The following is a 12,878-nucleotide window of genomic DNA, read 5'->3' as shown; positions in this document are numbered from 1 at the left end:
CCTGTTCAGGTGGACATTAAAGATTACGTGGTGCTGTTCGAAAGGAGAAGAGAAGGGAGTTTCTCCTGGTGTCCTGGCGTATATTCCCCTGAAATTCAAAAAAAAAGCACGAATACACAGTCACTCCACGTCACAGTAAATTCTGTGAAGCACTTCAGGACACCTCCCGACTCTTTACCAAACCCAAGGATTATTATTATGCTTGATTTTATTTTTAGTGGGGACATTTTTTTTTCTTTGTGTTTTGAATGTTAACACGGCAGACTGGAATCTTGGGCTGGCGATTCCTTTCTTTCTCTTTCTCTCTCTCTCTTCTCCCTCCTCCAACCTCTGTTCCCCTTCCCCCGGGGATAGCTGAACTCAATTATAAATAATAATTGTTGCATTGTGAAGTCCTGTAGCTCAGTGGTTAGAGCACTCGCCTCGCAAGCAAGAGGACCTGGGTTCGATTCCCAGCAGGGCGAAACGTTGGACAAGTTTCCTTACTCCACGCGCCTCTGTTCACCTGACAGTAAGTTGGAACCCGGTTGTTAGTCGATTGTCGGATCGCTTTTCCGGGGGTAAAAATCCCTTCCCCCCAAAAAATTAAATAACAATTTGGTCACTTCAATCCACGACTGTTTGTGGGACGCTGCTGTGCGCAATTGGCTGCTGCGTTTCGCCCACAAAACATACAGTTAATTCACTATACAGTATATCCTGTGAAGCGCTTTGAGAACGTCTCGAAGATGTAATAAGGCGCTATATTAAATACAAGAATTATCTCTATTATTTGATATAGCACCTTATCACGTCATTGAATGTCTCAAAATGCTTCACAGGATTTTCATTGCAACACGGAGTGACTATGTATTTTGTGGGCGAACGAAGTGACCAATTTACGCACCGCGATGTCCCGCGAAGAGCCATGAAATAAATGACCAATTTTATATTTATCTTAGGCGTTCTCGGCCAGGACACCGGGTGATACTCCCTTCTCTTTGTTCCATGTGACCTTGAACGCCCATCTATAGACGAGACCTTGATTTAATGTCTTATCTGAAGGACGGCACCTCCCAATAAACCAGGAGCGCACCGGAGAGACGTTGGGAATTCAACCCACCAACCTTCTTCCTCAGAGGCGAGAGTGCCACCAACTGAGCCAAGCTGACACCTAAATAAGTAATGAATATAGCATTGATATGTTCACCACAGCAAGAGGCCATTTGAGTTCATTGTGGAAAGTGCCCAGATCGATGTACTCCGTGCTCAAGACTCACTGTGGTGTCAGGCGAGGAACAGGCTGGTCCTGGGAGAGTCTGAAGCCAGGAAAGACAACCAAGTTACAGTACAGTCAAACCCCCACTTCAGTACAAACATAGGTCCAGCCTGGAACCACGATACACCGAATGTGCGGGAAACTGGTCAATGCTGCTGGGCTAGGACTTGAGCTTGGCTGATTTCTCGTCCACCTCTCCCAGTACAAAAACCGCAACGACAACTTGCGTCTATATAGCGCCCGACACGCAGGATAGCCCCCTAGAGCACAGGGTAGCGTCCCAACACATTCTGCCCACCCCCCCTCCCTCCCCCCATAAGCATTTGATGAGAAGCATTGCTGAATAGAACGACAGGCTGCTGCTAATTCTTGTCCTGCCCCCGTGGCTCCTGACGGCCCGATGTCCCGAGAGCACGTGCAGCCCCATTTGGTCGCAAGATGGATGGTGACCTGACAACTCGGAAGCACCGATCGGCATCCATTTTCACAGCCGCCATATCCTATCCCAAAGTGTTCCGTGTGATTTTAAGGAACCGAAACACCCAACAGGGCGCGACGGCAATAACTTGTCTCCAGAGACACAGGCCCGAAATGCAAAGGCAGGTTTAATAATAGCAATAATAATAATAACAATAATAATAACAATCCCTGCATTTGATATAGAGCCACATCACGTCGTTGATGCAGAAACACTACTACAGTGAGCGAGTAGTAAGCTTATGGAACAGGCTCCCTAGGGAGACCGTGGAAGCAGAAAATGCAATTTGTTTCGAAAGCAAATGAGATAGATTTCTGCTAGAAAATAATATCTCAGGGATGCAGTACGTAGTTTGGGACACGACATGTCAAGCGACTGGAAGGCGAACTAGACGTACCTTGGTTCTTCTTTCGCTTGGCATTTTCTTACGCTCTTACATGTTGAGTCGTCTCAAAGTGCTTCACAGAATATACGGTAAAGTGGATTGACCGTGTACGTTGGCAGTGAAACGCTGCACCCAATTAAAGCGCAGGGCGAGAGAAAACAAATCCACTGTGGATTTTAATGCATTGCATTGTAGGGGTGAAGGACAACTAACCCCAGAGTGCGCTCTAGGCCTGCGCGTTCCATGGCTCGGAAATAAAAGATTTCTTTTTTTTATATGAGCCACTGCACTGTGGTAAACTTCTATAGAGCGGAGAGAAAGGGAAAACACACACACACACACACACAATGTAAAGAAAGATTAATGGAAAGTAAAGACCAGGCCATAGGGCACAAGAGGGAGCAGCAAAATGACAAATGGATTACATATGAAAGGAAAGAACAAGGAGGAACTAAATCAAAGAAATTGAAATAAAAATCTGAAGAGAATTAAAGGGCAGACAATGCTGAAAAGCGAAAGAAAAAAAAACAGGAAATTAAAAATCAGTGAGAGGGAACTGGGTGACACTGCAGCAGCAAGGCTGTCAGGGAGAATGGAAAGGAGCACAAAAAACACGTAAAATGCAAAGTCAAAGAGTGAGAAAGTCCATTATCATAGCTCCTTATCGCAGCAATGCTTCCCACAGCACTTCACAAGTGGTTGCTGACAAGAGCAGTTATTGTAGGCGGATGTGGCAACCATTTTATAACAATAATAATCCGTATATTTGATTTAGCTTCTTTCACGTCGGCAGGGCCCTTTGAAAGTGCTTCAAATGATTTACTGTAAAGTGTGATGACTGGGTATTTTATAGGGGAACGTAGGCAGCCAGTTTGCACACGACAACATCCCACAAACAGCCGTGAAGCGAGTGACCCATTTTATTTGGGGGATTGTTATTATAAAAATAAAAATAATCACAAAATAATTCTTGCATTTGATATAGCACCTTATCACGTCTCCGAGACGTCTCAAAGCGCTTCACAGAATAGACTGTAAGGTGAATTGACTGTATATTTTGTGGGCGAAACATGGCAGCCAATTGCGCACAGCAGCGTCCCACAAACAGTCGTGGATTATTATTATTTTGTAGGGACCAGGACACCGGGAGAGACGAACTCCCTTCTCTGTGTATCTCTGTGTAAAGAAGGTCTGGTACAGATCCAGACTCCCTCTTAACCTCATTCTTCCTGCACAAGGAGAGGTTTGGGTGCTCCTGCACTGGTCTCAGACGTGTCAGCCATTTTGTAATAATAATTTTATAATAAGAATCTTTACATTTCATCTAACTAGCCCACAAAATTTTGTATATCCTGTGATATACAAAATTGGGTCGTCTTGAATAAGGCGCTCTATCAAATGCAAGGATTATTATTATTTATATATTGTAGTTCTTTTCACATCAACAGAGCATCTCAAAATGCTTCACGGGATATAGTGTAAAGTGCAGTGATGGTATTTTACATTTTCAGGACGAAAAGTTTTTCTCACTCCACCCGCCTCTGTTTACCTTGCAGGAAGTTGGAACCTGGTTGTTAGTCAATTGGCGGATCGCTTTCTGTGGGGTAATAATCCCTTCCCCCCCCCAAAAAAAAATAATAAAATAATAATTTGGTCACTCAATCCACGACTGTTTGTGGGAGACTATTGTGCGCAATTGGCTGCCGAGTTTCGCCCACTGCGCTTTGCAGTCTATTCCGCGAAGTGCTTTATAATACATTAACAATAATCCTTGCATTTGACATGGCGCCTTATCACGTCGACGAGACGTCTCAAAGCTTTGAGAAATCTCAACAAGGTGATTAGGCGCTGTATCAAATGCAAGCACTATTATTTGTAGACAAACACGACAGCCAGTTTGCACACAGCAGCGTGCCAACAGCCATGAAGTGAATAACCAATTCTGCCGAGGGCTGACAGGCTGGGCTGCCGAGGGTTAAGGCTCTCCTGTGGAGGCAGAAATCAATTTTGTCTGCTCCTCGTTCCAGTTTCATCTCAAGTGCAAAATGCTAATGTTTAACCTTTTTTTTTCCCCCCCGGTTTTCCATTTTCTTCAATTAACCAAACATAATGAAGTTTTGCAGCGTGCTGCAGGATGGGCTGAAAGATTTTTATTAACTGGCTGCCTGCAATTGTCTGTGCTGTGCTGGGTTAGGGCATTGTTTAAAAAAAAAGCAGTCCTGAAAGATGTGTCTGTCTGTGTTGTGTGTGTGTGTGTGTGTGTGTATGTCTCTGCAACACTGAGTAAGTAGGAACCTTGTTGTTCGTCGATTGGCGGATTACTTTCTGTGGGTAATAATCCTTCCCCCCAAAAAAATACTAAAATAATAATTTGGCCGCTCCACCCACGACTGTTTGTGGGACACTGTTTGCAATTGGCTGCCACGTTTCGCCCACAAAACACTACACTTGCCTTTCCCCCCTAACCATTGCTCTTTCTGCCCCCCCCCCCCCCCTACACACACACATGATAACTTGTGTCCCTTCACGCTCTGATACAGATTGGTTTCAGCTACTCTCTGAATTTTCTTCTCTTTGTCAATTTTCTCTGCCATTTTTTTAAGGGTGGTTTGACTCCTTTTCCCCCTTCTATTGGAGTACACTTCCACATACACACACACCTTACCCTCCTTCTCTACCCTCGTTCCCCTCCCAACATGACTGCCCCTATGACTGTATATTTTGATGGTGAAACAGAGAGGAGCGCCTATCAGATATAATTTTGGTGAAGTTTGGGATTTGTGTGATCTCGGAGAGCCCACTGCTCCTCAACATCAAGTACTGATCTTTACAATAATACAGTACAAACACAGAGATTTTCAACGTTGTTAGAGTTGTCATCCTTCTGATGAGACGTTTAAACCAAGGCCCTGGTCTGACTGTTCAAGTGGATGTTAGAGACCCATTGGGAAAGAGAAGGGAGTTTCTCCCAGAGACCTGGCTGACAATCTCCCAGATAAAGCCGGTCATTCACTTTGTGGCCATTTGTGACACAATGCGGTGAAAATTGGCTGCTGCGTTTGCCTGCAAGGTGCACAGTCACCACCCTTCCACCCTAAAATAGTGACCCTCAGCAGTCACATTACATTGAGGCACAGCCTGCCACAAGAGAAACAGCAAGCAGTATTAGGGAATGATCCACGACGGTTTGCGGGGCGCTGCTGTGCGCAATTGGCTGCCGCGTTTTCGACCACAAAAATATACAGTCAATTCACTTCACAGTATATTCTGGGAAGCGCTTTGAGACGCCTCGAAGATGTGGCAAAGCACTATATCAAATGCAAGGATTATTATTATTATTATTTGATTATCTGTTCGCTCTGCCTCAATTGGTTGCCGCGTTCATCTACAGAAGCACAGTCACTACAGTAAATCCTGTGAAGCGCTTTGCGATGTTTCGACGTTGTGATTAAACGAGGTATCAAGGACAGGAATGATTATGATCGAGACCGTGCCACGTGTGGAGCTGCGTTCCTCGCTGGCGGCTGGAAAATCAGGCCATTGTAAAGCACATCTCTCTCTATTAAACAGTCGCCTACTCTGGGAATCCATCGGTCACTGAAAGGGTCATCTCCCGCCAGGCAATTGTCACGGCTCCTTTCTAATGTCCTGCCACTCACAATGCTATCAGGAATATCGAACATGTTTTCTGAGAGCAAAGTATCCTTCAGTTCAGCTCTGTGCTTCAGTTCAACCTTTTGTTTTTGTTCATTTTAATCTTGCATTGGTTTTAACTTTTATTATTATGATTATTATTGTTATTAGCTTGCTTCAGTTGGTAGCACTCTCGCCCGAGGCAGACAGTTGTGTTGTCGAGCTCCCCCCACTGGGAATTTTGTAGGCTAGGCTGACGCACCAGTAATGTGCTGGGGAGGGTGGGGCGGTGGGGAGGAGAGCGTTGCAGTGTTGGAGGTGCCGTCCTTCGGATGAGACATTAAACCAAGGGCTCGTCTGCCTGTTTGCCGAAAAGAGAAGAGATTTAACACTGTGCCTTGTCCAACAATACACCCGGATACACCTACAATACACCTTCTCTTCGACCGTGCCTTCAGCTCCCCTCTCGACTCTCTATCCTCTCCTCGCTCCCTCCCTTCCCTCCCCTCACCCTGACCATTTCCCCCCAAGGCTCGGGTCCCGACCCAACTGTCCAGTGCCTTGGGACGTCCTCCCGACGTGAAAGGCGCTCTATAAATAAAATCCAGTTGTTGTTGTTGTTGTGGATAGAATCGGCCATTCGCTGCATGGCTGTTTGTGGGACATTGCTGTCCGCAAATTGGCTGCGGAGTCTGCCTGGATATACACAGTCACTGCATTTTACATTAAAATCCTGTGAAAAGCTTTGAGATGTTTGGATGATATCAAAGGCGCCCTATCAAATGGAAGGATTATATTACTGTACACGTATTATTATTTTTACCTGAGACTAAAACACCCCCCATACTTGACTCCTCGCCGTGCAGTCAGGCACAACCTTACGTTGGGTTCTCAGGCCGGTTCTGTGCACTGTAATAATAATAATAATAATAATCCTTGTATTTGATACAGCGCCTTATCGCGTCTTCGAGACGTCTCAAAGCGCTTCACAGAGTATACTGTAAAGTGAATTGACTGTGTATTTTTTGGGGGCGAAACGCAGCAGCCAATTGCACACAGCAGCGTCCCCACAAACAGTCGTGGATTGAAGTCACCAAATTATTTTTTTTAAACGAAGGGGTTATTACCACCAGAAAAGCTACCAGCGAAGCTCCATCAGTCACAGCCAGTGGGGAATAGTGAGGCGCAATGGACCAGGTCCATGACTCCCCCCTTCCGCCCAACCCCACATTCCCCACCCCTTAAAAAAAACGTACTTTTACCATTGCGATGACGTTCATTTGTACACAGTTTTTTTTTACTGTAGTTCGCGATAAATATGTATTTTGCGACTCAAGAGATTGGGGGGCAAGGGGAGGGGTGGGGGAGAGAAAAGAGAAAGATTCAGTTCATCGTGCTTGTTTCAGTTAATGTAAAACACTACGTTATTGTAAAACCCTTGCTCAGATCTGTAATTAATCATTTTCCGTTGGCTTGTAGAGTGCGTATTTAACAGGTTTTGGGCTGTCAGCCGCCGTGATTTCCATGCATAACACTGCATAATTAGAAGCTGCCTGAATCTTGTACTTTCAGATTGAATTTACAGGTACTTCACGTCAACAGCCCCTGGTTAGTGCAGGCTCATTGTTTTTTCCCCTCTCAGTCTCTGGTGATATCTGCTCGTTGGCCTGAACTGGCATTCTAACTGCTCGCTGTGTGCCCGTCTCGCCCCGGTCCCGCCCCACCATCGGCGGTCGGGCCTTCAGCCTCTCTGCCTGTACCCTTTGGACCTTCATCCCACATTCCCTTCGCCTCGCTCCCTCCCTTGGTTCCTTCAAGGCGCGTCTCAAGACCCTCCTCTTCGACTGTGCCTTCGGCCAACCTCCCTGAGCCCAACCCCACCCCAACCCCCCCCCCGCTCGGGTCCAAATCACTGACTGTCCAGGGCCTCGGGGCGTCCTCCTGGTGTGAAAGGCGTTGTGTACATGTCATTTTTAAATGTATTCCCCCTGCCTTCAAACCTGCTTATTTTTTGAAACAGTCTCTTTTTAACTGGGGCTTTGGGCCAATATCCTTCATTTACCCAGCTCAGAACCAGCAGTGTGTGTGCTGCTTATCTCCAAACCAACAGCAGGCGTGTAACATTCCGTTAAGTGATAGGTCCCAGGGTGTTTGTAGTACCAAAGACCTTCCACTTTCCTGTTCTCGTGTGAACCATTTGACTGAGAGCAAAGTGAGAGAAGAGAGGCTGAGTGGAAAATGTGAATGGGAACTGACCCCTAATAAGTATAATAGGATTAGGGTCAAATAATAATAATACATGGATTTGCTATAGTGCCCTATCACGTCGTCAAGTGCTTAACAGGATAATAATAACTAATAATGATAATCCTTGCATTTGATATAGCACCTTGTCACGGCTTTGAGACGTCTCGAAGACATGATAAGGCCTTATGTCAAATGCAAGGATTATTAAGATTGTTGTTCGAGACGTCTCAAAGCACTTCACAGAACATACTGTACAGTGTCGTGGCTGTATATTTTGTGGGCGAGACCCGGCAGCCAATTGTGCACAGCAGCGTCCTACGAACAGTTGTGGATTTAGTGACCAAATTATTATTATTTTTTGAAGGGAATTATTACCACCGGAAAAGCGATCCGCCAATCAACTAACAACCGGGTCCCTACTTACTGCTAGGTAAACAGGGTCGTGTGGAGTAAGGAAACTTGCCCAACATTTCGCTCTGTATATATACTGTAAAGTGGAGTGACTGTGTATTTTGTGGGTGAAACCTCACTGAGAGGGGAATAGAATGCTGACAAAACTGAAAATCTTGCTGTTCCATGATTGTAACCCCATTAACATAATTTTAATAAAGGATTTAGAAGCCATATGATTAGCAATTTAGGTTGGGGGGGATTTATTATAAAGCTTGATTTAAGCAGCGTGTATATTTAGCTCCGAAAGAGAGCTTTTTCTGCTTAGCTGAGAGCATTTTGCTCTCAAGCTCCACTTAATTTCATGCCTTCATACAGAATATGGTCTAATACTGGTATTATTTTCAGCTCAGAACAGCTGGGCTCCTTTGGTTTTTGTCCTTTGAGTTTCTGTATTCGTATGATATCTGAAGAGTTCTGTGTGTGTGGAATGTCACAGAGATATAGATCTGACCTTAGGAAGGCAGGGAGAGAGGGGGAACAAGCTGTCCAAGTTGTCACTCTGGCTGGGTGAGAATTTTTTCGCAAGCATTACAGCACTAAAAGTGATCACACACATCAATGGCAACTGTGCTAGAGTATCTGTCACCTTCAGGAGCTCAGTCGCTGCGAGCAGGACTTGTGTTTCCTCCACGTGTAACTTGCCACAGATCAATTAACGGCGGAACGGGTTCGAGGCGGAAAAAATCACATTGGAAGAAAGCGGTTGCCCACAATGAAAAGGTGAAAATGCCAGTGTTTGTTGCTTATCCAGGCATGATGTTAAGTCATTAGAGACTCAGCTCCATCTGGTAAACCCTGGCTCCTAGGATTAACCTGAAGCCTTTGCTTCACGTTTAAACTGATTCCTGCTATTTTAGCGTCTCGCACAGAAGCCATGAGGAGTCCGTCATCCTGTTTAATTTGGACGCCTAGTTCGAGGTGTGCAGCGCAACATGGAGCCATGGGAAAACGCCTGCTTTAGGGCGTGTGTTAACGTCGTCTCGCCCGTTCAAGTGATGGAGAAAGTTGTGGCATTCGTGGAGCTTCGGTCATTTGTTTTTTCCCTCCTCGATGTTTTCCTGTTACCCCCCTTTATTTTTGAGGTGACAGCCCCACAGCCAGGCTCAGTTGGTCACATTCTCACCCCCGAGTCAGAAGGTTGTGAGGTTCAAGCCCCACGCCAAGACTTTGAGCTCACACAGTCTAGGATGGGGGGGGTGGGGGTTGCACTGTACTGTTGGAGGTGCCGTCCTTCGCATCAGATATTAAACCGGGGTCCAATCTGCCTGTTCAGGTGGACATTAAAGATCCCATAGCACGATTCTAAAAGGATTTCCTCCCTACGCCCTGGACACAATGCCCCAGATAAAACCAGTCATTTGCTTCAACGTTATTTGTGAGGCATTGCTGTGCGCAAATTGGCCTCTTTGTTCGCCTACAAATACGCAGTCTCTAAACTTCACAGGAAACCGTGAAGCTCTTTGAGACGTTTTGAGGTGATAAAAACGGTGTCAGACACAAGGATTATTTTATTCTTTCTCCTGGAGAAAAATTGACTGTGGAGTGCGGTTCCTGGTCTCTCCTATCTCATCGGAAGAGCTATTCTCCCAACTGTCAGCCTTGACAGTGATTGCCGTTGTTACGTTTAATTATAGCTGGGAGGGTGGGGGGAGAGGCAGTCGTCTCCTGATCTCACCTGAGACTTGAAATTTCCCCCATAATCAGAGCCATCGTAGAACGATTGCCTCGAAATGTAAGTTTGTGCAGAATTTTCAAAAATTGTTCAATTTCAGTGGTAATTTGGAAGCTGTGCGCAGGGCTCTGTAACAACTGAATGACCATTCATTTTGAGGTGATGCTCTCAGAGCTGAGATCATGTGGCATTTCAGGTCTCTGCCAGGCATGTGTATTCTGGCAGATGACATTACTTGCTAACACAGGACACTTCAGTCAACCGTCTCGAAAGGACCAAAGCTATTTCCATTCACTCCCAAGTGCCCAGAAGTAATTAGATGTGGGATCAACTTGTTATTTCCCATCCCCTCTGCTCAGTACCTCTCTTTCTTCCTCTCTCTCTCTCTCTCTCTCTCCCCACCCCTCTCCCCCCCCCCACACACACACACTCACACACACACAAAACACACTCCCACACACACACACTCCCACACACACACCCACACACAAACACACACACCAAAAACATCCAGACACACACAAACACACCCACACCCACACTCCCACACACACACACACACACACAATTCCTGTTGGAAGCTGTCCCTCATGTTCTGAGTGTGATCACAGGAGAGATTCAGGTCAAGAAGACTCTTTGGTCCATTTGATCTCATGCTTCCAAATGACTTGGGATCTGAACTCAACTGACTTGGCAATGCAGCCCGGCATCCTGTTTGCCTTGTTTATTGCTGCTTCACACTGTTTTGACACGATGAGCAATGAGTCGACCAAGACCCCCAGGTCTCTTCCAGCTTCCCAGTTGGCAAGTTCTGTCTTATCTGTGGAGTATTTGCGCCTCTGATTTATACCTTGTGTGTACAGTACAGGTTGTTCGTCTGTAAATAAAAAAAGATTTAATCACTCTCTAAATACAGTAAATGCACTTTACAGTATTTATTGTTGAGGGGGGGGTCAGCCAGGAGTCCAACACATCACAATAATAATCCTTACATTTGATATAGCGCCGTATCACGTCGGTGAGATGCCTCAAAGCGCTTCACAGAATATACTGTAAAGTGAATGGACGGTGTATTTTGTGGGCGAAACTTGCGCAAATAACGGCAACAACTTGCATTTATATAGCGCCCTTCAGCCGGGCTGAGGTCCCGAAACCCACCACCGTGCTTAAGAGTATCCAAACCAAGCTGAGGCTTCCATGCAATAGCCACCTACATGTGGAAATTCCGGAGATAGATTGTTGGAATCAAATACACACTCTCTCTCTCTCTCTCTCCTGGAGGGACGCCTCCTTTCTTACCTAATTCCAGAAGGTATTAGGCGCAGGTTGGCAAAAGCCAAGGCTTGGGGGGAACCCAGAGTGTGCGTTGGGACAACTGCTGGAGTCTAACCAGGTAAAACGAGTCCTGTAGCTCAGTGGTTAGAGCACTCGCCTCTCAAGCGAGAGACCTGGGTTCGATTCCCCGCAGGGCGAAACCTTGGGCAAGTTTCCTTACTCCACACGCCTAATAATAATCCCTCAAGAAAAAAAACAATAATAAATTGCTCACTTCAACAACAACAACAACAAGATTCCATTTATTGAGCGCCTTTCACGTCGGGAGGACGTCCCAAGACTTCAATCCACGACTGTTTGTGAGACACTGCACTGCACATGTGAATCTGGATAGTCAGTGATTTTCAGCAGGTAGTTTGACAATGTGGGAGGGTGGAGGGTTGGGGGGTGGAGAGAGAGTCAACGTAGCAGAATCCAAACCTCAGCTGAGAAAATTGGCTGCTGCGTTTCGCCCATGAAATATCTAGTCACTACACTTCACTTATATTCTGTGAAGCGCTTTGAGACGTCTCAAAGATGTGATAAGACGCTATATCAAATTCAAGGATTATTATTATTATTATTTTATTATTATTACATACTTGCGCTTTCCCACACTTCAGGAATATCCCAGGGTTGCCATGATTTGGCTCAAGCCACCCTGTGCCTTATGCTCTCTGGAATTAGGTAAGCCGGGTACTTTTCGCCCACAAAATATACAGTCAATTCACTTTACAGAATATTCTGTGAAGGGCTTTGAGACGTCTCGAAGACCTGATAAGGTTCGGTATCAAATACAAGGATTATTATTATTATTTACAGTATATTCTGTGAAGCACTTTGAGACCTCTCAACAGCGTGAAAAGGCGCTGTATCAAATGCAAGGATTAATATTATTATTGCGTGCATTCGATTCTAGACGCAGTTATAAACTTTCACGGTACAAAATGTTACTGTGGCCTGACCCCGAGCAGCTGTCAGTCCAGCTTGTTTTCCTTTAGGAACATAGAGTTTGGAGTAAGCTTGAAATTTTCAGAGTTGAAATGTTGTCGATACATCTGACAGTTTCACTGCATCTCCAAAGCCTTTGTTGTCTGAGAACAGACGAGACGATTGAAGGACAAGAGTGAATGTCAAATCCATTAATCTTCTAACTTGGCCTCAATTTGGCAAGGCAGCATATACCAAGCCTATTATTGCTATTCAATCACACCGTAAAGAGTTTTACATCTCAACACCATTCTTTTCGGCTTTTAGTTTTGAAAGCCAGAGGGGGGCGGTGGGGTGGGGAGGAAAGCTTTTTCGTGCTGTGTACCCAGCCCAAGCTCCTTCAAACTCCCATCTTTTCGTTTCCTGGTCCACGTTTCCGTCCAATGTCCCATCCCCTGCTTAGGTTCGGTTCATTTCCAGCTGTGCCATCGCCAGATGTGGACAACCC

The 12,878-nt window shown here is 45.6% G+C and overlaps 1 protein-coding gene and 2 non-coding genes across 5 annotated transcripts in view; all 3 read left to right on the top strand.

Annotated features, from left to right (window-relative positions):
• The window catches only part of dph1 (diphthamide biosynthesis 1), a 277,432-nt gene that overhangs the window by 218,391 nt on the left and 46,163 nt on the right, over positions 1-12,878 (top strand). The window lies entirely within an intron of this gene.
• On the top strand, positions 392-464 carry trnaa-cgc. The gene has a single exon. It is a non-coding gene; the product is annotated as a tRNA-Ala (tRNA).
• Positions 11,528-11,599, top strand: trnae-cuc. The gene has a single exon. It is a non-coding gene; the product is annotated as a tRNA-Glu (tRNA).

The sequence above is a fragment of the Callorhinchus milii genome, unplaced genomic scaffold (genome assembly GCF_018977255.1).
Source record: "Callorhinchus milii isolate IMCB2004 unplaced genomic scaffold, IMCB_Cmil_1.0 Scaffold10, whole genome shotgun sequence".
Classification (NCBI taxonomy): domain Eukaryota; kingdom Metazoa; phylum Chordata; class Chondrichthyes; order Chimaeriformes; family Callorhinchidae; genus Callorhinchus; species Callorhinchus milii.
The sequence above is the reverse complement of the archived record's forward strand: the minus strand, read 5'-3'. Positions and strand labels throughout refer to the sequence as shown.